Source organism: Aedes albopictus, chromosome 3 (assembly GCF_035046485.1).
Source record: "Aedes albopictus strain Foshan chromosome 3, AalbF5, whole genome shotgun sequence".
Classification (NCBI taxonomy): Eukaryota; Metazoa; Arthropoda; class Insecta; order Diptera; family Culicidae; genus Aedes; species Aedes albopictus.
In genome coordinates, this window is record NC_085138.1 from 440520605 (window position 1) to 440548191 (window position 27587).

General features: G+C 37.7%; 1 protein-coding gene and 1 long non-coding RNA gene across 11 annotated transcripts in view; one reads left to right on the forward strand and one right to left on the reverse strand.

Annotated features, from left to right (window-relative positions):
- LOC109425970 (teneurin-m) overlaps positions 1–27587 on the forward strand; it is a 649264-nt gene that overhangs the window by 83881 nt on the left and 537796 nt on the right. The window lies entirely within an intron of this gene.
- The window catches only part of LOC134289896 (uncharacterized), an 80178-nt gene continuing 57096 nt past the window's right edge, over positions 4506–27587 (reverse strand). Inside the window, exon 2 of the long non-coding RNA XR_009998736.1 lies at positions 4506–11622. This is a non-coding gene — a long non-coding RNA (uncharacterized LOC134289896). The remainder of the gene's footprint in view (positions 11623–27587) is intronic.

Below are 27587 nucleotides of genomic sequence, written 5' to 3' on the forward strand. Positions count from 1 at the left end.
GAAAAGTGTACCATTACATTGCAATAATTGAAAGAGAAAGTAAACAAAGAGAGCCTCTCAAATGCAGATAGGACCTATTGAAATGTTTGGCCTGATTTATCGAAAAACATTCTCAGCAGCCCAACCAACAACGACGACGACCAACGATGATGATGGTCCAAGTCGAAGATCAATCGAATGCGTTGCGTACCGTACCTACTGAGACTTAAGAGGACAAAACAGAGAGTCACAAGAAAGTAATCAAACTTTTCCGCTCAAACTTATGGTTATTGCTTTTGTTTCCTGCTGGCGGTGCGACGCTGATGGGCTGAGCACCGACCGGAGAACAAATTTTGCCAAACAAACGAGCAAGTTGTCATGGCAGTTTGGGAACTTTGATTTTTTCGATGGTTCCCAGGAATTGCCCGAGTCCGAGAGGGTCGAGTGCGCATATGATTCAGGTTATTGCGAAGGAGCTCAGAGATAAATATGTCTGTGGGGGCGTAGTAGGCGCCACCGTTGCCAGGCGTCGTCTCAAGAGGCTTTCTTAGATTGAATGCATTGAGTTCCCATTGATTCATTGTTAGGGGATAGTGGTTGAAAGGGCACCATGTAAAGTGTCAGCTCTTTGGATAAGGATTGTATAAAACTTCCTCTATCCTACACTAAAACTCCTGAAAGTTTTTCTGGAATTCTGTCATGAGGAGTTTCATAAAGGAACCTTGCAGGAACTGATATATTGGATGTTGCACTCCTAATGTTAACTCAAAATGTTGTTTTTCCTTGACCTGAAAAAAGGGTACTACCTACAGGCTTACGTATGTTCAATAAAAAATTACAATTACAATTACAATTAGATTCTACTATGTATATTGTAAACATTCTCCAAGGATTGTTTCAAGGATGTATCCTGAAAATTTAACAGAAGCTGTTATTAGCTAAATCGTTGGTGTGATCGACTGTAGTTGGGAACCAATTTTTTGTGGCTTCTCAGTCTTGACAAAATCAAATGCTGTTATATTTTTTTGTTCGACGTTTCGGTCCGTTTGGGACCTTCTTCAGGGACTCAATAGTAACACTGTAACTATTGAGTCCCTGAAGAAGGTCCCAAACGAACCGAAACGTCGGACAAAATAAAAAAAACAGCGTTTTGATTTTGTCAAGACTGAGAAGCCACAAAACATTAGTAATTAGCTTAATACAGATTTTAAGTATGAACTGGTAACTTACATAGATCCAAAGACTTCTTGTGATCAACAAAATCTCTTTTCCACTTCTCAATTCCCATGATTGATTTTCAGACAAGTAAAAAACATCTTCGTCTTCATCATCGACAGCAAATTTCACTCCTCACTCGAAAATCTCGCACCACGGTCATTTATCAACAGGAAAACACAGAGAAGGCGTGAAGCATCCCCCCATTCTGAAACCCGCCCATCCAAGAAGACCACTTGCCCGCCTCTCTTCAATTCCCGTCGTCGTCGTATCGCAGCTCCAACAACGTGTGACCCCGACTCGACTCAAACTTTAGAATTTCTTCATCACCCGCCCTCTGCAACGTACTTACCTAAAGCTTTTCCATACCACTTCACACCCATAATTCATCAAGGAATTTCCTCTCCCGCCCCAACCACCAAAAAAACGAAGCAAATGCACATTTTTCCTTGTTTTATTCCCGCGCGTCTTCGGTCGGTTCCCCGCCCCAAACACGCTTCATCCCGTCGTACCTAATAGCTTTGCGTCGTCGTCGGGTTGATTGCTGGTGGGTGGACTCCTCATCGGAGAGTTCCAAAGCCCCATAAATGCCCGCTGCATGTACGGGCATAATATTCCGCGTTCATTCGTTCGTTCGTTCGTCATTTAATTCCGTTTCAATCATCACCACTCGGTCGCCTCCTTCCCGCCGCCTTCTCGAGGACGGGTCATAGCAAACTCATTTGTACTTAACGGTGTTTCCAATTTCTCCGCATCTACGAAGCAATATGCGCACACGCCTCTCTCCCGCTCTCGACCTCATGATCTATGGAAGCGCGAGATGTGTTCAGGAGGGGGGAGTGGGGTGAACTGATCATTCTCTTAGCATCGAAGTAAATGCTTGACATTATTACATAAAGATTTCCCACTGTAAACTAAAAGAAAACCTTCTGAAGCATGTTTAGTATTTTAAGATAAAAAAAAACAGTTTAAAAACTGTAACTCAAAAGTTAAGGCCGTTAATGTGCTTTAAAGAATATCACAAACCATCTACAATTTTCTTAGTAATATTTTCTCAATACTTTATGTTATTTTACAATGGACATTCCCAAAATTTTCTCAATATTTAACCCAAGCAACGCACCTTGTTATAAATAGAAAAGCTTGTCGTACTTCTCCATAACATTTTCCTATCATTGAATAAAGATGTGGCAACATGTTCCGTGACTTCTGCATGACCGAAACAGCGCAAGAATTTTGTCTTCTGCAACAAATTATTGTTATGCAAAAGTTTTGATGTAACCTTATGATAACAAACAAACATGTTAGCGAAATGCAAAATTCTAACATCAGCTGACAACTTTTTGCGGGAAATTATCATAAACGCACGAATACAGGAAAAGGCGATTCATTTTGTTTTATCTCGTAAGCATGTCGTCAGAAAAGAGTAAACAAAATCTGGCTAACAAATTTTAAGGAAAATTAATCTTCGAACATAGCCGAATAATGCTCAATCATGTGTGCGCTTTGACTTTTATCGTGAAGTCTGACATTGTACCTCCACAAAATTACCTCCAATTGTACCTCCGAATATTACCAAATTTTTAAGATTTTTTACGACGGTCGTTGGGCTTCTTCAACAATCTTGTTGTTATTCAAGAAGAATCAATATGGAAACAGCATCATATGGCTGCACGGAAAGTATACAGTGTCAACCAAAAGCATTTGCATATATGACTTTGTTAGCATGTATTTTTTATATTTTCAACCAACTGTGCTGAACAGTATATTTTTTTTCAATAATGTTTTCTTACTTCAATCGATTACACGACAACCGAGTAAACTCGTGTGTCGGTGCATATATGCAACCAAATAGTTTCTATTTATTCCTTCAGGTTGTGATTTTTTTAGCATACACTGTAATTGGAAACATCGTCAAAAAAGATGTTTCGTTATGTTTTGAAATATGCATTCGTTTCAGGGCTAGCAACACACATGTCACGGAAGAGTCAAAGCAGCACAACTTTGTTGCACAGAAGTCACAGTACTTCTGTGGAACAAAACTTGTGCTGCCGTGACTTTACCGTGACTCTTCCATGACATGTGTGCTACTTGCCCTGATAGTTGTGTAGTGTCAAACATAAACAAAACAAGCAAAATTTGGGAAGGAAGTGAGGATGGTTTACGGGCATTTTTACATTGATTAGAACGGCAGGAGAGATTTTGGCTGAGGAAACAACGACTAATGGCTACCTATCGACTATTGAGGCGAAGAAGAATCACAAACAGGTAAGCTAAGCTAATATTAGCGAAACATGTTCTGCCAGTTGGCGAACAGAGAAGCAAGTCTTGCAAAACATCTTTGAGTGGCCAGCCAGACAAGGATTCAATCTAAACCTGGTCAGAATTTCCAAGCTCCAATTTCAGCAATACTCACTGGGTCTTATTTATGAAATAAACTCTAGCCAATTAAGTTCATAAGTCAGATTCGGAGAAATTCACTTTGACAGCGAGACGCGAAATTTGTTTGTTTTCTGAAAACATATTGGCAACACTATTTTAGATGCAAATGTTTTCTGAAAACTATATTTTAACTAGGAATGTTTCAAAGAAACTTATAAAATACTCTTAGATAACATATTTTGGAGTTTCTTCATCTCTGCAACTTGTTTCGATGTTTACTTGGGAAACTTCAACACATTGAAACGACGACCATGAAAAAAAAAAATAAAAATAAAAAAAAAATGTAAAATATTAACACCTATACAAGAGAAGCCAACCAGAAGAGCTTTCCTCATGAAAATCCCATAAACGATTGTCGGTAGACATGACGACCTATGAAAAAGGCCAGATCCCTAGGCCGAAACGTCTAAAATGTAGATATAAATCATTTTCGATTCAAAGACTGGGAAAGACAGAAACCATTTCTAAAAAGAAAAACATCCGAGCTTCAGTAAAAAATTATGTTATTTGGAGGTGGCGCAAACGGTTCTGTCACATTCAACCGAAAACCATTCGCCCGAATTCCGAATGCCCGAATGGCAAACGCCCGAATGTAACAAACGCCCGAAAGTCATTCGCCCGAAAATACCATTCACCCGAAAACCATAATAATTTTGAAAACAGTTTTCTGAAATCAATTTAGGCGTCGTCCACGGCATTATCAACTAAAAGTAACTGCAACCATTTTCGTCAGAGGTTTTTGCTTTCTTTGAACACAGTCTGATTCAAGACTTATACTGTTACACATATTTTCGGCAATATAGCTGTGGAAACATGTATTGGAATTGTCCCTTCTTTTGTGAATAGATTTTTCTTTCTAAATATATTTATTTTTTTTTTTAATTTTACAATATTTTAATATATGATGTCTATGACTGTCAATTTACTTTTAAATGTATGAAAAAGAAGCGAATTGAGGTGAAGTTGTCATACAAGTTGGTGGAATAATCCAAAAAGTACTGGTGGAAATGAGCCTTCAATGAAAAATCTCTCGCTCTCTCTCTCAATTGAAAAAAAAATTAGAGGACTTAAGAATTATTTTACGGGATTGTCGACTGAACCAAATTGGAATTCAGCAACCACGAGAAAAAAGTAATGGTTTTGTGAAATTTATTTAAAACACAATTTGATACACTCTTTAACAGTTCCTTCGTTTTTTTTATCTTAGGAAAAAATTCAGAAATTTTACCTGCATATATTATAGTTAGGAACACAGTTATTGCTTCAGAACAACCGCAAAGAACCATTCTGTTTGATTTTCTGAGAAACTGCTCCATAAATGTAGCCATACTTCTCAGAAGAACTATTTCCAAATGTGCTTCGAGATATTTGTTAAAATTACTTTAAAAATTTCTGAAGAAATATCCGAAAGCTTCCTAGAGAAACTTTCGCGGATGTTCCCAAGCAACACACATGGTCACGAACCAGTCACGGCAGCGCATGTAAGGGTTTGATAGATGTCACTGTGACTTACTGCGCAACCCTTACATGCACTGCCGTGACTGTTTTGTAACCATGTGTGTTACTTGGGTCGGTACATTTTTAAGCCAGGAATTCCCCTTAAATCCTGCATAAAACGAAAATTGGGATCATTTAGGTTTCCCAGACCCCACTTCAAACCTATTGGGCTTCAAATTGCTACTTGAGAAGTGTTGGTTTCTTTGGGGGCGTTTGGCGTATCATGCGATAAATTCAAGTTTATTAAGAAAATCAAAATTTTGGAAGATTATCCAAAGTTTTTGCAATTTTCTGAAATTTATGAGAAATTTTCATAATAATAAAATTTTTCGCCAGCAAATACTCCAGGAACGCGAAAAATGACAGTCAGGAATGCAGCAAAGAAGCGCTATGATTTCCTTCAGAAAAAAAATGTGAAAACATAAAATAAAAGAAAAGCTATAAATCTTAAAATTGTTTTGCCAAATATTTACAAAGAAATGATCGAACTTCTGCAAAATCGACCTAAATTTTGTCCTGGAATTCAACCAGAAGACCGTGAATTTCACCTGCACTTATTCTTCAAGGCTGACGTAACCAGAAATCATCCAGTAATGGTTCAGTTTCCTTCCGAAAATTCATGGGATATAAGTCTAGAAATAGATAGTGTATATCTTTAGAAAGTCTGGGGTGTTTGCATAAGTTCCTCTGAACAATTTGAAGGGTTTTTTTGGTTTCATTTTTTTATTTTTTAATTGATTGTCTTAAACGGTATGTATTAAGGCGAAAGCAAAGGGAGATCATATAAAAGAAAAGGTCAAAAGGGCAAAGTAGGTGGCCTTTGGAGGGATCAACAGAGAGTTCCATGACACCATTGAATGGGTTCCGGAAAAATTGGTGAGGGTTTCGAAGAAAACCTCAGAAAAGTTCCAGGAGGCTCAATGGTTTCAATGGGAGCTTAAAGTGGAGGTTCCAGGGAGACTTCAGAAGGGTTTCTGAGGAATCTCAGGAGTGTTTAAGGGGCTTTCCCAAAGAGTTTTTTTTAGAGTTGTTTCAGTGATGTTTCAAGGGGTCTCAGAGGCTTTCGTCGAGTTTCAGGTTTGTTGTATACGGTTATTTGGGGGTCATAAGGGCTTTAGGTGTGTTTCAGAGAATTTCAAGAGGTCTTGGGGGTTTTCGTGGGTCAGGGAGGGACATTTTAAAAGCCCTCAGAGGAGTTCCAGAGGACACGACCCGAGCAAAGTCCAACAACAAAATTACAGCAAATCGAAAACATGATTTGTATTCAGTAACAAATTCATATCACATTTGGATATCATTTTATCTTTACTTAATTTGATTTCAAATTTTGCTTTCGGTTTGCTGTCATTTTCAATTAATGTAAATATATATTTAGTGTTACAATAGTTTTTAAACTCTTTAGTAAACTATATAAAGTAATTCTAGTGATATATCATTAGCACAAATGTATTATTGCATTTAGGATTTGATATCAACCGAAAAACTCTACATTTAACGGTTTTGATTTTTTTTTTGCGCTGATAACAAAAACAGTTATCAATAGGTTATCATCGATAGCAGGAATGATTTTCAATTTGCTGTCACAGGAACATTTTTCTGCTCTCATTTTTGATGTTTTAATTGTTAAAACGACCAAAACGACAACGGGAGCAGGCCGTTCCGAAAGCCGTTAGGCCGACTGCCGTTAGGCCGAAGGCCATTAGGCCGAATGCCGTTAGGCCGAAAGGGTCGTTAGGCCGAAAGGGTCGTTAGGCCGAAAGAGTCGTTAGGCCGAAAGAGTCGTTAGGCCGAATGGGTTGTCATTATATGTGTCTACTGACTTTTATCGTTTTACATTGTACAAAACAAAATAAACATGAGAAAAGTCGACATTCTTGTGGAACTGTGGGAGACATCAATTGGGGAGGCTTAGTAGAAAAGAATCATAATACAGCATCTCGAATAAGATTTTTTTAGTTAGAAACAAAGTGTTATGGTGAACGGGCACAACCAAAGCTATCGACAGAATAAAGATATTCAATACAGTAACATTGTCAACATTATTATACTACTTGCAAATGAATGTTATACAAATTAAAAAGGCTATTATACCTAACCTAAAAGCATCAACATCATCGTGCTTATCATTCGAGCATGAGCAGGATACAAAAAAAGAAAACAGCGCAAAAGCAACCAGTTCAATATAGTAAAATAGAATACATTTAGGCGCTGTACAAAGTGTAAGTTCAGCTGTCAATTGGAAGCGCTTACGTAGTGCCCTAGTGGACAAAAAAGCTGTAAGGATAAGTGGTGAAGAATAAATATAGCATTTCAGCTATTAAATTTATCATCGGGGATTAGTACTTCATTTAAGGACAAGGTATTTGGAGTACATTGCCCAAAATTTCTAGAGCACCGTTTTTTAGAACCGTTGAACGGATTTGGATGAAAATGCATCACGCTAATTGTTCAGTGGTTGTCAACAGCGTGATGCATTTTAATCCAAATCCGTTCAACGGTTCTAAAAATCGGTGCTCTAGAAATTTTGAGCAATGTACTCCAAATACCTTGTCCTTAAACATAGGCTGTTCTTTGAGTTTTAATGTTCTACTCACTATGAGAATAACAGTAATTGAATATTTCATCGGAGATTTTCCCTTCTTTTGAAAATAGGCTGTTCTTTCTCATTTAGCTATTCTACTCATTATAAGTAATTCAGCCATAAACTTTTTCATAAGAGTACTTTCTTCTTCTGTACATAGGCTTTTCTTCTAGCCTGTTATACTCGCTATAAACATAACAGCTATTAAATTCTTCATCAGAAATTTTTCCTTCTTTTGAAAATAGGCTGTTCTTTTTTCATTACAAAGATTACAGCCGTTAACTTTTTCATCAGTGTTCCTTCTTCTTCGGAACATAGGCTGTTTTACTCATATTCGTATTATAGCAATCAACTTTTTCATCTGAAATTTTAATTCTTCTAAACTCTTTCTAGTTTAACTTTTCTGTTTCACGGCAGTAGTCTACTGTTGATCTTTCTAGTTCAAATGTTTTACTCATTATGAGGATTACTGCCCTCAACAGAGTTTTTCCTTCTTCTGAACATAGGGTGCTTTTCGTAATATTACTTTTATACTCACTATAAGCATAACGGCTAACAACTTTTTCATCGAAGATTTTTCCTTCTTTTAAACATAGGCTGTTCTTTCTAAGTTTTAGAGAACTCGATTCAGTTGCACTTAATATTGTTAATCATGTTCATACTGGAACTCTAAATTTGTTTCCGGTATAACTATAATTTAGACTTTAAAGCGCAAAAAACTTTTAGTGTGTTTGGTCAACTAACCATTCAAAGCCAACCAAAATTTCAAGGTCGAAGACCGTTTCCCTCAAACATTAAACAGTTTCTTACCATCCAGTTGCCTAAGCAAACCGTTTAACCTTACAACTCATTTGGCCTAGTAACCAGTTCGGCCTAACGACCCGACCCATCCGGCCTAATGGCCGGTTGTTGTCGTTGAGTTATCAAAATTTGCAATATCACAACATCATAATTAGTTTTCAATTTGCTATCCGACTTTGCTCGGGGAGGGGTTCAAGGGGAGCTTAAAATGGAATTCAAGAACTCCAGAGGAAGAAGATGCTTCAAAAGAGCTCTAGATGCTTCCATGGAGGTTCCAGGGAGATTTCAGAAGGGTTTCTGAGGTATTTTAAGGACACCCAATGCTTTCAGAGAATTTCTAGGATTGTTTCAGGGGTGTTTCAAGGAGTCTCAGAGGCGTTTGTCGGGTTTCAGGTGCGTTTAAAGTGGTTATTGAATGCAGTGGCTTAATTTCCCCAACTGGAAAAAAAAGCGGTTATATGGGGGTCAGTTGGGCTCCGAGGGTGTTTCAGAGAGATTCGAAGAGGTTTCAAAGGTTTTCATGGGTCTGGAGGGTACGTTTCAAAAGGCCTCAAAGGAGTTCCAGGGGGTTCAAGAGGTTCTATGGATTTCAAGGACTTCAGAAGAAGAAGAGGATTTAGGGGGCATCCATTTAGTACGGCAAAATTTGGGAATTTTCAACCCCCTTCCCCCTTTCGTGCGGGTTTTTAGTATATGTACCTAATGCACTACAGGTCACACATTCCGAAACCTTCCTCCTCCCTTTGAGCGTGACGTAATTCATGGATGCCCCTTAAAAGAGTTCAAGAGGCTTCCATGGAGATTCCAGAGAGATTTCAGAACGATTTGGGAGTGTTTTAGGGGCACCAAAGGGTTTCTGGGGGGTTCCGGGATTGTTTCAGGGGTTTTTCAAGGGGTCTCAGGGGTTTTCGTTGGGATTCAGATTCATTTTAGGCTATTATCTGGGGGTTAGAAGGGCTCCAGAGATGTTTCGGGGGTATTTCAGAGGGGCTAGATGACTTCAGAGGCGTTTCAGGGGTAAAAGAGAGTTTCGAGGCGTTTTCAAGGAGTTTTATTGGTGCTTCAGAGACGATTCTGAAACTCCTGAATAACTCTTTGGTTCCATCTCAAAACCTGTTCTGGCGGACTAAGTTCCCTCACTCAAACCATAATTTATGCACCAAATTCCCTTTTTCTATGCCCTATTCAAATTTATATACACTTTCTAAGCATTAAAAAACATTAATCGTCAAAAGTACATTATACTAATTAAAAGAGGTTTTATTGTACAATAAGACCTTTTACCCCGATTTTCCTCACTAAACCAGAACCGTTCACTCTCCAGCACAACCAACCGTCCGTCCAGAGATTATAATTAACAATAATGAACTGTTAATAAACGCTTTACCCTGCTCAGCTCGTTTGCCGAGTTGGCCATGACGACGACGCGACGTAGTCGTAGTACTCCGCCTCAGAGGAGTGAGAATCGATGATGGCGAAGAAGGCGGCCAGGCATGGAGGTGACGATATATCGACCAAAATCCATTTATCATAATGCCTGGTCTTCGAGCGAGCTGTTATTGCCATGGTGACGACGACGCCAGAGAAAACGGCGCGTGTAAAAAGAAAAGACTGCTGCTGCGATTGTTGTTTATTAGGAAACACTCCAACGCGCACCACCACGACAATTGCCGCCGGAACCCTTCGGAAAAAATGTCACCGGTTCGATTAATAATGATCAATCAGTTGTCACTCTCCCCGGGCCCGGAGGCCGGATGCGAAGCCGTACCTACGCTGGCTGTGGCGTAACACTTCTCTCGGCTCATTTCGGGGGTATTGGGATTGGGCCCGGTGCCAGAATTTCGTTGAAAATTCTTTGTCAACTCCGAACTTGTCAATCGTCACCTGGCGATGGCGACGAGCGCGCGCGGATACGTTGACGTCGTCGGGGTGGTCAATTTGTCACAGGAAACATGACACAATCGTAGCTGTGGGAGTGACACTAGGCACCCACGGTTATACAGAGAAATGGGACGGAACGCACTGACGAAAGTTTTTGGCAAAGCTAGGAGGAATCAGTTGCTTGTTGAGATAGCCGAGAGAGTTTGAGCGTGGGTCTCTCGCTAAAAGGTCTAGTGTTCGAATCCCGATCCAAATTCACTTTTTTAACACTTGACCACTTTTCAATTCATCGCTTCACTTAGTAGGCCAATTTCACAAGTTGCGAACTTCAGAGAGTTTTATTGAATGATTTTAAAGAGTAACGGAATGCCCGGGTAGAGGCTAATGGCAAACAAAGGACAAAATAATAACTGGTTTTGCCATCATATCTTGTTTTGCCATTCTTCTGTTATTATGAAAAACTTAAAATGGCTAATCAATAGCAAAATATACAATCATATAAAATCTTGTCATTGATATGTTATTCATGAATAATGCTAAATAACACATCAATAACAAAAATTACTATCATGGTAAAACTTGCAATTTAGCACCTTTTATAATGAATTGTATAAAATATCAAAACAATAACATAATTTACATTCCTAGCTAAATTTGCCATTATTTTGATATTGTGAGAAATTATTTATAAACATTAGGCACCATAACATATTTTACTCTTAATATACCATTAGGCTCAGTGTACCAGTTATGGCTATAGTACCTCAAATTCGCCATAGTTGATTTTCAACCTTTAAAGATACAAATCAACAAGAAAAAAATCGTGAACAACAGATCACGAACACAAAAGATGATTGCAATTATTCAAACTTCACAATTTGCTCAAATTATGGTAGAAATAAATCATTTTCCTTAACTTTTCGGCCTCCTTGCACCCTATTTCGCCATAGTGTACCAGTTATGGCAACTCCCATAAGGAATGCATGTAAATAGTGCGAAGTGGAACCCAAATTAACAAATGTGTCCATAACTGGTACAGGGTTCCAATCATTGGCACACGCCGTAATAAATACTAAAAGTAGTTTTGGCTCCGTTTCTATATTTTTCCTGTAAAGTATTAAAACAAATCAATCATTTGACTTATTGTTTACATTCGTCGGTCTTCTTCTTATTTTTGTAGAAATAGTTTTTCTTAGGTGGTGCGATAACTGGAACAGGCACCCTAACTATTATATTGTATATTTCAAGCATAACGGTGGCTACGTTCATCAAAGTGAATTTGATTTTTAAGTTCGTTTCGTTTTGAGTTTTTAATTTCCACAAAATAAAACTGTTTTTACATTGATTGATGAACTTGAATTTTATTGAAAAAAAAAAGAAATAGCTCATTTTACCTTTCTTCTGCTTCTTTGAAATAATAACTGAATCTACCATTATTTTAAAATTGAATTTGAACAACTGAACCTACCATTATTTTGATCGCCACATAAACAGCTAAATTTGTTCTTATTCTGTTATCAATAACTCAAGAATGTCATATTTTGTTATTCACCGATAACAGTTAATTTGGATCTTATTTTGTTATCAATATCTCAATAATAACTTATTTTGTTCTTCAATTTAATCCGCATGCTTTACCATTACTTTGTTATTACAATGGCAAAATAAGTTATTTTTATGTTTTTCTGCTACCAAAATTTTGTTATTATTTTTGTTATTTTAACTCTTATTTCAAACAAACAAATAACACATTTTGCCATTCAAACATTCTGTTTTAATGGTAAAATTTGCCATTCTTTTGCCATTAAGCTCTACCCAGGTAGCTAAAGAGTATTTTTTTTAAATTAAGCGTTTATTTTAGGCTCATGCGCCAATAGGCATAACGGAGCCGTACTCATATGAATCTTTTTTTTACAATTTCAGATTTCGATCTTATTGACTATGTTAGATTTGGGCACTGGCGTAGCCACGGGGGGGGGGGGGGGGGGGTTTAGGGTTAAATCCCCCCCCCCCCCCCAGAGCCAAAATTTTTGGAACAAATTTTCAGTATAAAGCGCTATCCGAGGAAACAATTTTTCGGCTGCGCCGCTATTTTCACACTACGAATACAATTGCTCATTACTGCTTATAAAATGTAAGTGTCAAATCAAAAAAGGTATCATTGACCGTTGAAAACCCCTCCCAGAGACAATTTCTGGCTACGCCACTGGATTTGGGGAACCGTAAAACTCGAGGTTGGGTCGATGTTCATGGAGACAATAATATTCGAGGAAGGGATAGGATGATGGGGGCTTTTTCGCTGACACTCAGCAGCGTGGTGTGGTGTATTGCTGCTGGTCAAACGTAGAGTGGAGAAACGACAACCTGTAACGATATAAACGAACGATTTTCGAAGGGATACGAGGTCGACAAGTGGAACAGCAAGACTGGGGGATTAAACGAAGACACGAGGTGGACAAAGAGTATGCTCCAAAACTTTTCTTCAATGGTTTTTATGATGACCAGCATAAATCTGTATTTTTTATTATAGTAATTGCAAATGCAATTATCATTTTACAAGGGAATTCTCACATGAGATTTTTACAAAACATTGCGATGAATTGGTTGTACAATATGTACTGTTCTTTTTACTGTGCCTCCGAAGACAGGATCAAACGAAATGATGGATTTGCGGAGTGAATTCATACACTTCATTAGATTCGAACAAAAAACTCGAACGTAGTCGAATCGGAACCGCAATTCTAGGAAGAACCGATCGCCGAAGAACCCCTTGCCTGCCTGCCGGTGGTGCCTTGCCACCAAGATTAAAAATCCTCAATCATTTTCGAATGCCCTCCCCGTGTTCTGCTGCGCTCACAAAGTAACTAATCTATCTACATTACGGTCTAGCAGTCAATCTAATCTCCCTGGTGCTTCGTCGCCACCGTCGCTGTCGTTGTCGACCGTGTCTTTTTCGTCCAATCCGTCGTCGTGAATCGCAAAGGGGTCGTGTCGCTGGTCATGTTCATTTATCATCCCAAGTGTCCCGCTCTCGGATGCTGCTGATGCCTGTATCAGGAACGGTATTTGTCTTGCTCGGCCAAGCGAATCGCTTTAAAGCTTGCTACGATACGAACGATGGAAGAAAAAAAAATACACATCATAGAACCTCAAAAGACACATTTAGGAACGTTTAAAATGTGTCAAAAATGGAATGATTGAATACATTGGAGAAACATTGTGTCCGTTCATTAGTTCTGTTGAACGTGTCAATCTTCCTCGCTCCTGCCGCCAGGAGAGAACCTCTGCGGGGTTGCAGTAGTGCATCATTTTTGTTCCCGTGGGTAACTCGACTGTTCATTAAATTTGGCACCACCGAGAGAGCGAGGACACTCAATGAGTTGGTCGTAGCATGCCATGCACCTACCTAGCAGTCGGGTGACAATTTGTGTGCGGTTAATTAAAAGTCACCAGGGGATGCGCGCCAGCGCGAATGAATGGTGCATGCTTGTTGCATAAATTTCGGTCACGGCAATTGATGAGCTCACACCGTAATCGTGGCGTGGCACCAAGAGCACCAACAGCAGCAGCAGCCATCAGAAGCAAATGGTAATTGATGTAAATTGATAATTGATGGGATGCGATTTGATTTTTCCTACCCACCACCAAGGCTATGTGGTGTGATGGTGCTGCTGCTGCTTCTGATGCTGCGGGTCCTAAGGGGTCGAGGGGGAAGCGGAGCGGGAGACATATATGTCAATTAGCTGACATTTCACCATTCGATAAATTAATTATATAAACTTTAACGCTGCGGCTCCTCTGAGTGACAGCAGGGTCAGTGTGAGTGAATTACACATTCCAGCGCATTGCAGTAGGTAGATAGAACAGTACGATCCACGTTGTATCTAGGGTCAGATGAGACAACTATGTAGTTGAGCGACAGAGACAAAGTTAGGGGCCTACTTTGTTAGGCTTATAAGCACTGCTATTGAATAAACGCCAGAAACAGTAGGTCGACTCCAGAGGCATGTTCATCTCCATTTGGGAAATTTGTGCCATCATCATCAACACGAAGCTATTCAACATCTACCCGAAGAAGAGGGAAAGGATTGAGGATTGAGATGAGCATCGAAACAGATCAGGAATAGGAGCGTCTCCCTAGAACCGCTTTGACCAGCAATTCTACATAGACAGATCAGTTAGATACTTCGCCACTTCTGGAAATGGCTCAGTTAGTACAATACATTTTTGTTTCAAATCAAGTTAACCCAAGTAAGTTTTTGATGATCAATTAGTATTGTAGTAGCTTTAAAAACCTTCGTAAAACCAATTAGATTTAATGTTGGCTTTATGATGGTTCTAAGAGTCTCTTTTAATTTAAATGTTACTTAGAAACTCATCAGCCAATCCATTTCCAGCGATGGAATAATGACCAGGTACCCATACAATGTGAACAGCATTTGCTGAATTCAGCTCCTCGATTTGAGTTCGATAAGCGATAACTCACATCGTCCCAGAGCAAGTGCTTTACTTACAGCCTGGTCATCTGAACAGAAGCAGTACATTACTTTGCTCATTACTTGCTGATAGAACTTCGCACATGAGAGCAAATCCTTTCAGCCATTCCTCTGCATTTTTTTTTTCGAAAATTCCTCTAGAACTTCTCTGGAAATTCCTCTTGAATATGTACGGAAATTCCTCTGGAATTGCTCCGGAAATTTCTCTACATTGTCTTCAGAAATTCCTCTGAAATTTCTCCGGAAATTCCTTTGGAATTTCACCGCCAACTCCTCTGGAAATTCTCCGCAAATTCGTCTGGAGTTTCTCCAGAAATTCCTCTAGAATTTCTCCGGAAATTTCTCAGAAAATACTTCGGAAATTCCTCTGGAATTCCTTCGGAAATTCCTCTGGAATTTCTTCGCAAATTCCTCTGGAATTTCTCCGAAAATTTTTCTGGAATTTCCTTCTAAACTCCTCTGGAGTTTGTTCGGAAATTTTTCTGGAATTTCTCCAGAAATTCATTAATTTCTCCGAAAATTCCTCTAGTATTTCTCCGGGAATTCGCCTGGAATTTCTCCGAAAACTTGTCTGGAATTCTTTCGGAAATTCGTCCGAATTTTTTCCAGAAATTCCCTTTGGAATGTCTCCGGCAATTCCTCCGGAAGTTTTTTCATGAATTTTATCGGAAAGTCCTCTGGAATTTCTTCTGAAATTCGCTGGAATTTCTTCGGAAATTCGGCTGGAATTTCTTCGGAAATTCCGCTGGAATTTCTTCGGAAATTCCGCTGGAATTTCATTGCAAATTCTTCTGGAATTTCTTCGGAAATTCTTCTGGAATTTCTTCGGAATTTCTTCTGGATTTTTTTCGGAAATTCCTCTGGAATTTCATTGGAAATTCTTTTGGAATTTCTTTGGAAATTCTTCTGGAATTTCTTCGGAAATTCTTCTGGAATTTCTTCGAAAATTCCTTTGGAATTTCTTCGAAAACTCCTCTGGAATTTCTTCGGAAATTCCTCTGGAATTTCTTGGGAAATTCCTCTAGAATTTCTTCGGAAATTCCTCTGGAATTTCTTCGGAAATTCCTCTGGAATTACTTCGGAAATTCCTCTGGAATTTCTTCGGCAATTCCTCTGGAATTTCTTCGAAAATTTCTCTGGATTTTCTTCAGAAATTCCTCTGGAATTTCTACAAAAAAATCCTCTGGAATTTCTTCAAAAATTCCTCTGGAATTTTTTAGTGAATTTCTTTGGAATTTCTTTGGAAATTGCTCTTGAATTTTTTCGTAAATTTCTCTGGAATTTCTTTGGAAAATCCTCAGAAATTTCTTTGGAAGATCCTCTGAAATTGCTTCGGAATTTCTCCGGAAATTCCTCTAGAATTTCTCTGCAAATTCCTTTCAAATATCTCCGGAAATTCTTCTGGAATTTATTCGGAAATTCCTATGGAGTTTCTCCGGAATTTCCACTAAAATTTCCGGAGATATCTCGGAATTTTCTCCGGAGATTCTTCTGGAATTTCTCCGCAAATTCATCTGGAGTTTCTCCGAAAACTCGTCTGGAATTCCTTCGGAAATTCGTCTGCAATTCTTCTGGGAATTCGTCTAGAATTTTTCCGGAAATTCATCTGGAATTTCTCCGGAAATTTATCTGGAATTTCTCCGGAAATTCCTCTCGAATTTTTCCGGAAACTCCCCAGGAATATCTCCGAGAATTCCTCCGGAAGTTTCTCTGAAATTTCTACAGAAATTCCTCTGGAATTTCTCCGCAAATTCCTCTGGAATTTCTCCGGAAATTCCTCTGGAATTTATTCGGAAATTGGTATGGAGTTTCTCCGGAATATCCACTAGAATTTCTGCAAAAACTCCTCTGGATTTTCTTCGGAGATTTCTCTGGATTTTCTCCGAAGTTTCCCCTGGAATTTCTCCACAAATTTATCTGGAGTTTCTCCGAAAACTCGTCTGGAATTCCTTCGGAAATTCGTCTGGAATTCTTCTAGACATTCGTCTGGAATTCTTCTAGACATTCGTCTAAAATTTCTTCTGAAATTTCCCTAGAATTTCTCTGGAAATTCCCTTTGGAATATCTCCGAGAATTCTTCCGGAAGTTTCTCTGGAATTTCATCGGAAATTCCTCTGGAATTTCTCTGCAAATTATTTTGGAATTTCTCCAGAAATTCCTCTGGAATTTCTCCGGAAATTCCTCTGGAATTTATTCGGAAATTTCTCTGGAATTTTTTCGCAAATTCTTCTGGGATTTCTTCGGAGAATCCTCTGAAATTTCTTTTTAAATTCCTTTGCAATTTTTCCGGAAATTTCTCTGGAATTTTCCAGAAAATCCTCTAGAATTTCTCCAGAAATTTCTCTGGAATTTCTCCGGAAATTCCTCTGGAATTTCTCCGGAAAATTCTCTGGAATTACTCCGAAAATTCCTCTGGAAGTTCTTCGGAAATCCCTCAGGAATTTATCAGGAAATTAATCTGAAATATCTCCAGAAATTCCAGGCCCCAGAAATATCTTCAAAATTTTTCTCTGAAACTTCTTCAAAAATTCTTCAGAAAGTTTTTCGGAAGCTCCTCTGAAACTTCTTTGGAAATTCCTCTGAAACTTTTTTAGGGAAATACTTCTGGCATCTCTCAGAAAACTCCTCTGGATTTTCTCCGGATATTATTTTGGACATTTTTTGGAAATTCGTCTGGAATTTCTCCGTGAATTCATCTGAAATTTCTTCACAAATTTCTCTGGAGTTGCTCCGAAAATTCTTCTGATATTTCATTAAAAATTATTCTGAGATTTCTACGCAAAGTTCTTTTGGAATTTCTTTGGAAGTTTCTCTGGTATGTCTTCGGGAACTCCTTTGAAATTTCTGTAGGGTTTCTCTGAAAATTTTTCCGCAATTTCTTCGAAAATTCCACTGGAATTTCTCCAAATTCTCAAGAATATCTTCCGAAATTCTTTTGGAATGTCTCCGGAAATTCATCCGGAATGTTTATGAAAATTTTTCTAGATTTTTTTTTCGAATTTTTCTCTGAAATTTCTCCTGAATCTTCTGTTGAATTTATCATGAAATTCCTCATGAACATTTTCAGAATTTCCCCTGGATCTTCTTCAAAAACTTGAAAATTGAACATCTTCGGATTTTTTCTGAAGTTTGATTAGATACTCATCAGGAATTTCATTGGAAATTCATCTCAAAATTTCCCATAAATTTCTATGGAAATTTTCTGGATTTTTTCCTGGATTTTTCCTTTTAAGAAATTACTCTCTTATTGCTCCGGAAATTTGTCTGAATTTTCTCGGGAAAGTTTGGAATTCCTCTAGAAATTCTCTATAAACTCCCTTGCAATTCATCTGCAAATGTACCTGGATAACTTATTTTTTTATTCCTCTGTCAAATGTATGCTAGAAATTGTGATGCAAATTGTAAGAGAAATTCCGGAAAAAAATCTGATAAAAATGTTTTTATTACTCTCTTGGAGAAGTGTTCAGAACTCAAAAAAAAATGTCGTTGTTAACTTTCTAAGGTAATTTTTTAGTGATGAGAATTGAGGAAAAATTGTGGAATTCGAAGTTTGCTGCATTAGAAGCAGATCATATTAGGTTAAAGTAAAGCAGTCAGAAATTTAATTTACTTTTTTTGCATACAAACTTATGAGGCACAAATCTGACGAACGAATGATTCATTCCACGCTGTATTTGTTTACCCTGGCTTTGCTCAATTGTAAAACCGTTCGCGAACGGTTCAGAAGAGCTAGTTCTAAGTGTACAAGACGTCCCGAGTGAGAAAACCATTTCTTAGCGTGCATTGACAATGTAGGTAAATTTTCTGTGGTTAAATTAGACGAGTCCCGAGGAATAAAGACAAGCACAAACTAGACAAAGACAAACATAGAGATTTACCATCACTGCAACCTATAAATACTAGGGTAATTAGAGTAGAGATGGGCGAACCGTTCGCGAACGGTTCAAAAGAACTAGTTCTTAGAAAAGAATGACTGAACGGTCGTTAGTTTGGAAAGGACGGTAGTTCTCCATTCTTTCAAAAACGAGAAAGCTTAATGTCCCTTAGAACTGTTTATTCAGCTTTTTCAGAGAAAGAAGTTTGGTTTATGAGAGAGTTGTAAATGATCTGCAAAGCTAACTAGAAAACAGTTCTCCGATGAGTCGATTACCAGCGATTGAGGAATAACGGGAGGGTGCACAAGATCTCAAAACTTAGATTAATTATGGGAGAGTTTGGATTTACAAAACATGAAATGGTCTCTGTCATCACGTAAATAAATTAAGAATTCATCGTCGAGTAACGGACAAGTAAGGCCAACTACCTAAGTACTAACTCAACATTAGATTCATAAACCAACGATAAAAACTACTGAATCGTAGAACGGTTCTCGAGAACTAGTTCTTTCCAAAGAACGGTTCAATTGAGAACGATTCCCTTGAAAGAACTGTTTTGCCCATCTCTAAATTAGAGTTTTGAATCCCTCTTGAAATAGTACCACTCGACCCAATAAGTGTTACGCGATCATAGTTTCGATATCACGGTGCTTCATTTACCGTTATTATCAAAAAAAATATACCATCAAAACCTGAAACGCCATTCTCTTTCTTTATCATTCCTACACCTCTGGACAAATTTTTAAAAAAATCTTTAGACGAAATTTTGAGTTACGCCCTTTTAAAGGGCCTAACCCCTAAAAAATCAGGGTTTTCTATAGAAAATTATCATATTACATAACGGAAGCATGCTTCTGCCAACAAAATTTGAGACGCCATTCTCTTTCTTTATCATTCCTACAACTCTGGATAAATTTTTGAAATAATCGTTAGACGAAATTTTGAGTAACGCCCTTTTAAAGGGCCTTACCCCTTAAAAAATAGGGGTTCTATAGAATACCATCATATTTCATAACAGAAGCATGCTTCAAAGTCCCAAATAATAAAAAGTATCATTAACAATGCTACAATTTGATACTATGGACTAATATTGACTGCATTTTGTATAAAAATTATCCATAACGCCAGTATAAGGGAAGTATTCTTTAACCTGTAGGATACGGACGTTGTTGGCTTCATTTACTATTATAGCCAGAACAAAATACAATGAAAAACATAAACGACAGTTCATTTACTTTTTCACTTATATAGTTATTGCACATCCATAAACTGAATTTCACAAATAATGTTGGTCAAATTCTCCAGTTACGCCCATTTGAAGGTCATAAGTACTTATAGTAGAATTATTATAAAACTTAGTTTCATTTAATCATGTTTATTCTTCGGTAACGTAGTTTAGCAGTTAAATATAGAACTATCATTACAATTGATCATCTCAAGCCTTATTTTTGTATGTTTATTAATTGAAAACGGCATTCACCAATAAATCTAACAAATGACAAAGGCGCATGTCATCGCTTGTTTTGTCTATAAAAAAGCAATACAAAAAACTTACGTCCCACGCTATTAACCTTCCAGCGCGCGCCATCAAACAACAGAAACTGCACCGCGCTCGCGCTGTATACGAAAAGCGAGGTTTTTTGGTAGTGTTGTACTTTTTACAACAGCGCGCGCGCTGAAGGGTTAATGGCAATTGATACAAAAATGATTGCTTCCTACATGTTTGAAAATACTTCCCTTATATTAGCGTAATGGCCAATTTTTATACAAACATCAATACAAATAGCCAATACTAGCGCATAGTATCCAATTGTAGCATTATTTATGATACGTTTTATTATTTGGGACTTCAAGGCATGCTTTTGTTATGAAATATGATGATTTTTTTTATAGAAACCCTGATTTTTTAAAGGTTAGGCCCTTTAAAAGAGCGTAACTCAAAATTTCGTCTAACGATTATTTCAAAAATTTATCCAGAGGTGTAGGAATGATAAAGAAAGAGAATCGCGTTTCAAATTTCGTTGGCAGAAGCATGCTTCCGTTATGGAATATGATATTTTTCTATAGAAACCCTGATTTTTTAGGGGTTAGGCCCTTTAAAAGGGCGTAACTCAAAATTTCGTCTGACGATTTTTTTTTTTAATTTATCCAGAGGTGTAGGAATAATAAAGAAAGAGAATGGCGTTTCAGGTTTTGATGGTATATTTATTTTTGATAATAACGGTAAATGAAGCACCGTGGATATAATAAAACTAAATTGTTGTACCGAGAATAAACCGGTGTTAAGTGTTCCGATTTGAGTGAAGACACAAATCCCCCTTCAACTATCCAGGAAGCAGTGACCTATCGAAGAATACAGTCCACTTATCATCGTACCGAACACTAAGGAAAGAATGACTGAACTATCGTTCGCTTGAAAAGAACGGTAGTTCTCCGTTCTCTCAAAAACAAGAGAACTTAATGTACCTCAGAACTATTAATTCAGATTATATAAAGAACGATTATATAAATTATCGGATTTGAGATTCAACTTAAATTCTTTAAAGTTACGCCTTCGACTGCCTGCAAAGGACAACAAACACGTGCCTCGGTCGTTTGGCTACATCATTTGTCACCGCCTACTGATTCCTACTTCGAACACAAACAAGCAAACGAAACGGCGAAACACTTCCCCTATGCTCTATTTGTGCAAACCCAAGAAAAATCCCGGAAATCAGAGTGCGACCTCAATTCTGCCTCCTCGAAAGATCAAAACTCACTTCTCCGCGAGTGGAACAAATTTGCCCTCGAGAAATTAATGATCTCTTGGATGAAATTTGATGGAAACTTTTTACAAACCGCCCCCTTCAGCCGAACCACCAACCACTGCACCGCGCATCCTTCAAACTCCTTGCCGAGGATTCGCCTCAAAGTTCAACCTAATTCCAGCTGAACCGAACCGGAAAAAAGAAATGAATGCGCGGAATCCGGACCAGCAGCAGCAGCGGAGATGCCATCACCGCTGACTGGAAAGAAGCACCGCGAATCAAACCGTCCGAGCAGCAACGACGTCGACGACGACGGTGAAGCTGTATAGTAGTTCTATGTATAGTTAGAGCAATGAGGAAACCCAGCACACTAGTCGCGAAGTAGTTCACAAGGATGGAAATCCTTCTCCCGTTTCAATTACACACAGTTCAGATATCAAAACCATCGTTGCTCCAGAGAGCTCCGTCGTCGTTTCGTTTCCTTTTGCCTTTCTGTGAATGCCTTTGTGTGTGTTCTTGGAACCGAAATGCTGCAGAAAAAAAGCAGCAGTTTTGCTGCGTGGGTTTGCTTTCCAGCATCGCACCGGGCTGCTGAATGTGACTTGAATTAACCTATTTTACTTTGTGTTTAAATTATTTCATGGGTTCAACTTTTGCTGGCTCGGTTTCAAGCAAACCGAACCGAACCAGCCAACCATCGTCGTTGTTACACAGAGGTCCGGTTTTGAGAAATGCTGGCAGAAATCTGATTGGATTGGTTGGCGATTGAAATATTACTATTTAGCTATTGAAGACAGACAACAGAAACCTTCGACTCAGATGTATTCTGTTCATATACTGGTTCAAGTGTGCTTTATCGATTAAGAATGGCCCCTGCTTCTAAAAACTGACAAAACCTTAGAAAAATAGAGTCGAAATCGAAGAAAAATAGCCGTTTTATACGAATTTCAAACTATGAATACTACAAATAGCTAATACGCCGTAAAAACGTGAACCTAGACCCAAGCCAGGCTCCAAAACCTAAACCAGGAGTTTAGAACCCACTACTTCTGAGCTATTTTGATTTGGTCTTTTTGCCATGTATCTCCAAATCAGGACCACTGCGCACCCTTAGCGTTAGTTGTTTGGTTGGGTTTGTTGGGTTCTAGTTTTGCCCAGGCCGCCGAGGTCGGAAGGTTTTTCGCATTTCGCCTTTGGTCGCAGCAAGCGAAAAAATAAGTTCTCTTTCATCTATTTGTGCATCCCCTGCTCGCTCTCTGAGACCCCGCAGCATCGCCGCCTACTGCTTTTCCAGCAGTCAGTGGACGAAGAAAAAAATCCATGGAAACCTAGCGCTACCCATCGCATTCGCATCGGATCAACGAACCAACCAACCAACATCCGCAACACATATGGCTGCGCCGTCAGGGTGTGTTTTATGTAGCCCATCTGCTGACGCGGGGCGGCTGAAGCTCTTTGAAGTGTTGAAGGATTCCCGGTGCGAGTTTGTGTGAGTGGATCAAAAGTTGCCACGGGAATTACACTGTTGTTTTAGAGAGCCCCCGACACGTGTATGGGGGACTGCCAACGTCAACGCCAACGCCAGCGGTTAACGTGGGATAAGAGGGCAGCCTTCTTTAAGAAATGGTTTGGGCTTAATTGGGGTCCACAGCGGTCACAGAAATGTCAGGGGAAAAGCTGGGACTGCCATGGTGATACGGAAAGTCGTTATAAGTTTTTTTTTTGTGGGTTCTAATGTTTCATTCTTAGCTTTTTATTATGATTCTTCGGATATTCCTCTGAAATTTTGCTGGAAATTCCTCTGAAATTTCATCAGAAATTTCTCTGGAATTTCTACGAAATTCTTCTGGATTTTTTTCGGGATTTCCTGTGAAATTTCTTCGGACATTTCTCTGGAATTTCACCGTAAATTCCTCCGAGATTTATTCCTAAATTCCTCGGAATATTCGACATGAATTTCTTGGAACTTCTCCGGAAATTCCTTAAGAATTTCTTCATAAATTCCTCTGATTTTTTTCCTGAAATCCCTCTAATTTTTTTTTCAGAAATTCCTTTGAAACTTCCCAGGTAACAATTTGATGCTGTACAAACGTTTCTCCAACTATTTCAAATCAGCCTTCATTTGAACAAAAGCTGAGCACAATAGGTACAATCCTTTATTCAGCTCCTAAACATCTAATTTTGGTTCATTGGAAGGCTGATTAAAGGCTTAATATGCGCTTTAATTTATTAAGTGTGTAAAAATAAAACAAAAACAGTTTTGTGTGCCAATTTTTACCATTAGACCCTTATGAGGCCGGCAGGGTACCCGGGTACCCAGAACCCATTTAAAATACACGGTGTAGAAAAAAGCAAAAAGTTTGCCGGCCACATAACGGTTAAGGAATGTATAAATTAATGTGTGAGAAAACTAGGAATTGAACTAGGACCTCCTGATTTATAGTTACTCACCTTAGTACCTACACCACACACAATTGTATACATATCCTCGAAAACAAGAGCATTACTTGTAGTGTCTGAATAGTCAAGAACATAATTTGAACTAAGTCTGTATTGAGGCTAAAGAAGCGATGTAAACTTCACAAAAACATGCTTGGGTCAGCTGTCAAAAATTATTTGATTAAAGGTTGAACAACAGATCATTAATTCTGCATGTTGGTGTATGTTTAAAAGCTGGTTACCCAAAAGAATAAAATTCTATTCAACTTAATATTCAGCCATCTATGTATTGCTGATTAAAGAGGTTGAACAAGCCAAACTTCAGACCAACATTCAGCTGTCAATGTGTTCAGCCGTTGACACCATTAACCAGCTAATGTTCAGCTAATGCTCTCACTGTTCAGGATTCATTTTTACTTGGGTTCTCCGGAAATTCCTCTGGAATTTCTTAGAAAATTCCTCTGGGATTTCTTCGAAAATTTTTCGGGATTTTTTCCGGAAATTCCCCTGGAATTTCTCTGGAAATTCCCGAAGAATTTCTCCAAAAATTCCCCTGGAATTTCTTCGGAAATTCCTCTGGAAATTCTCCGGAAATTTCTCTGGAATTTCTTTGAAAATTCATATCGAATTTCTTCGAAAATTCTTCAGAAATTTCTCCAGAAATTCCTTTAGAATTTCTCCGAAAATTACTCTGGTATTTCTTTGGAAATTCCTCTGGAATTTCTTTGGTAATTCCTCTGAAATTCTTTAGAAATTTCTGTGCAATTTCTTCGGAAATTCCTCAGAATTTTTTTTTCGGAAATTCGCCAGAAATTTCTCCGGAAATTACCATGGAATTACTCTGGAAATTCGCCAGAAATTTCTCCGGAAATTCCCCTGGGATTTTTCCAGAAATTCCTCTGGCCGGAAATTCCCATAGAATTTCTTCAAACATTCCTCTGGAATTTCTTCAGAAATTCCTCAGAAATTTCTCCAAAAATTACACCAAGATTCCTTTGGAAATTCCTCTGGAATTTCTCTGGAAATTTTTCTGGAAATTCCTCAGGACTTTCTCAGGATTTTCTCCGGAAATTCATCTAGGATTTCTCGGAAAATTCCCGTGGAATTTCTTGGGAAATTTCTCTGGAATTTCTTCGTCAAATTTTCAAAAATTTCTCCGGATATTTCTCAGGAATTCCTCTGGAAATTTCTCTGGAATTTCTCCGCAAATTCATCAATAATTTATCTGAAAATTCCTCGGGAATTTCTCCGGAAATTCGATTCCTCAAGAATTCCTCTGATATTTCTACGAAAATTTCTCAGGAATTTATCCAGAAATTCCTCAGGATTTTCTTCGGAAATTCGTCTGTAGATCCTTTGGAATTTCTCCGGAAATTCCTCTGAAATACCTTCGGAAATTCCTCTGAAGTTTCCTCAGAAATTCCTCTGAAATTTCTTCGGAAATTCCTCTGAAATTTCCTCGGAAATTCCTCTGAAATTTCCTCGGAAATTCAACTGATTTTTTTCCGGAAATTCCTCTCGAGTTTTTCCGGAAATTCCTTTGGAATTTCTTTGGAAATTCCTTAATAATTTATTTGGAAATTCCTTTGGAATTTCTTTGGAAATTCCTTTGGAATTTCTTTGGAAATTTCTTTGGAATTTCTTTGGAAATTCCTTTGGAATTTCTTTGGAAATTCTTTTGGAATTTGTAAGGAAATTCCTTTGGAATTTCTTTGGAAATTCCTTTGGAATTTCTTTGGAAATTCCTTTGGAATTTCTTTGGAAATTCATTTGGAATTTCTTTGGAAATTCCTTTGGAATTTCTTTGGAAATTCCTTTGGAATTTCTTTGGGAATTCCTTTGGAATTTCTTTGGAAATTCCTTTGGAATTTCTTTGGAAATTCCTTTGGTATTTCTTTGGAAATTCCTTTGGAATTTCTTTGGAAATTCCTTTGGAATTTCTTTGGAAATTCCTTTGGAATTTCTTTGGAAATTCCTTTGGAATTTCTTTGGAAATTCCTTTGGAATTTCTTTGGAAATTCCTTTGGAATTTCTTTGGAAATTCCTTTGGAATTTCTTTGGAAATTCCTTTAGAATTTCTTTGGAATTTCTCTGGAAATTCCTTTTAAATTTCTCTGGAAATTCCTTTGAAATTTCTTTGGAAATTACTTTGGAATTTCTTTGGAAATTACTTTGGAATTTCTTTGGAAATTCCTTTGGAATTTCTATGGAAATTCCTTTAAAATTTCTATGAAAATTCCTTTGGAATTTCTATGGAAATTCCTTTGGAATTTCTATGGAAATTCCTTTGGAATTTCTATGGAAATTCCTTTGGAATTTCTATGGAAATTCCTTTGGAATTTCTATGGAAATTCCTTTGGAATTTCTATGGAAATTCCTTTGGAATTTCTATGGAAATTCCTTTGGAATTTCTATGGAAATTCCTTTGGAATTTCTATGGAAATTCCTTTGGAATTTCTTTGGAAATTCCTTAGGAATTTCTTTGGAAATTCTTTTGGAATTTGTAAGGAAATTCCTTTGGAATTTCTTTGGAAATTCCTTTGGAATTTCTTTGGAAATTCCTTTGGTATTTCTTTGGAAATTCCTTAGGAATTTCTTTGGAAATTCCTTTGTAATTTGTTTGAAAATTCCTTTGGAATTTCTTTGGAAATTTCTTTAGAATTTCTTTGGAAATTCCTTTGGAATATTTTTGGAAATTTCTTTGGAATTTCTTTGGAAATTCATTTGGACTTTCTCTGGAAATTCGTTTGAAAATTTCTCTGGAAATTCCTTTGGATTTTTTTTTTTTGAAATTGCTTTGGAATTTCTTTAGAAATTCCTTTAGAATTTCTTGGAAATTTTTTTGGAATATTTTTGGAAATTCCTTTGGAATTTCTCTGGAAATTTCTTTGGAATTTCTCAGTAAATTCCTTTGGAATTGCTCTGGAAATTCCTTTGGATTTTTTTTTTGAAATTGCTTTGGAATTTCTCTGGAAATATCTTTGGAATTTCTCTGTAAATTCCTATGGAATTGCTCTGGAAATTCCATTGGAATTTCTCCGGAAATTCCTTTGGAATTTTTCTGGAAATTCCTTTGAAATTTCTCCGGAAATACCTTCGGAATTTATCAGGAAATTCCTATGAAATTTCTCTGGAAATTCTTTTGAAATTTCTCTGGAAATTCTGTTGGAATTTCTTTTGGAAATTCCTTTGGTATTTCTCTGGGAATTCCTTTGTTATTTCTCTAGAAATTCCTTTGAAATTTCTCCGGAAATTCCTTTGGAATTCCCCCGGAAATTCCTTTGGAGTTTCTCTGGACATTCCTTTGGAATTTCTCTGGAAATTCCCTTAGAATTTCTCTGGAAATTCCGTTGGATTTTTTTTTTGGAAATTGCTTTGGAATTTCTCTGGAAATTTCTTTGGAATTTCTCTGGAAATTTCTTTGGAATTTCTCTGTAAGTTCCTTTGGAATTCCTCTGGAAATTCCTTTGGAATTTCTCCGGAAATTTCTTTGGAATTTCTCCGGAAATTCCTTTGGAATTTCTCCGAAAATTGCTTTGGAATTTCTCCGGAAAGTCCTTTGGAATTTCTTCGGAAATTCCTTTGAAAATTTCCCCGGAAACTCCATTGGAATTTCTCCGGAAATTCCTTTGGA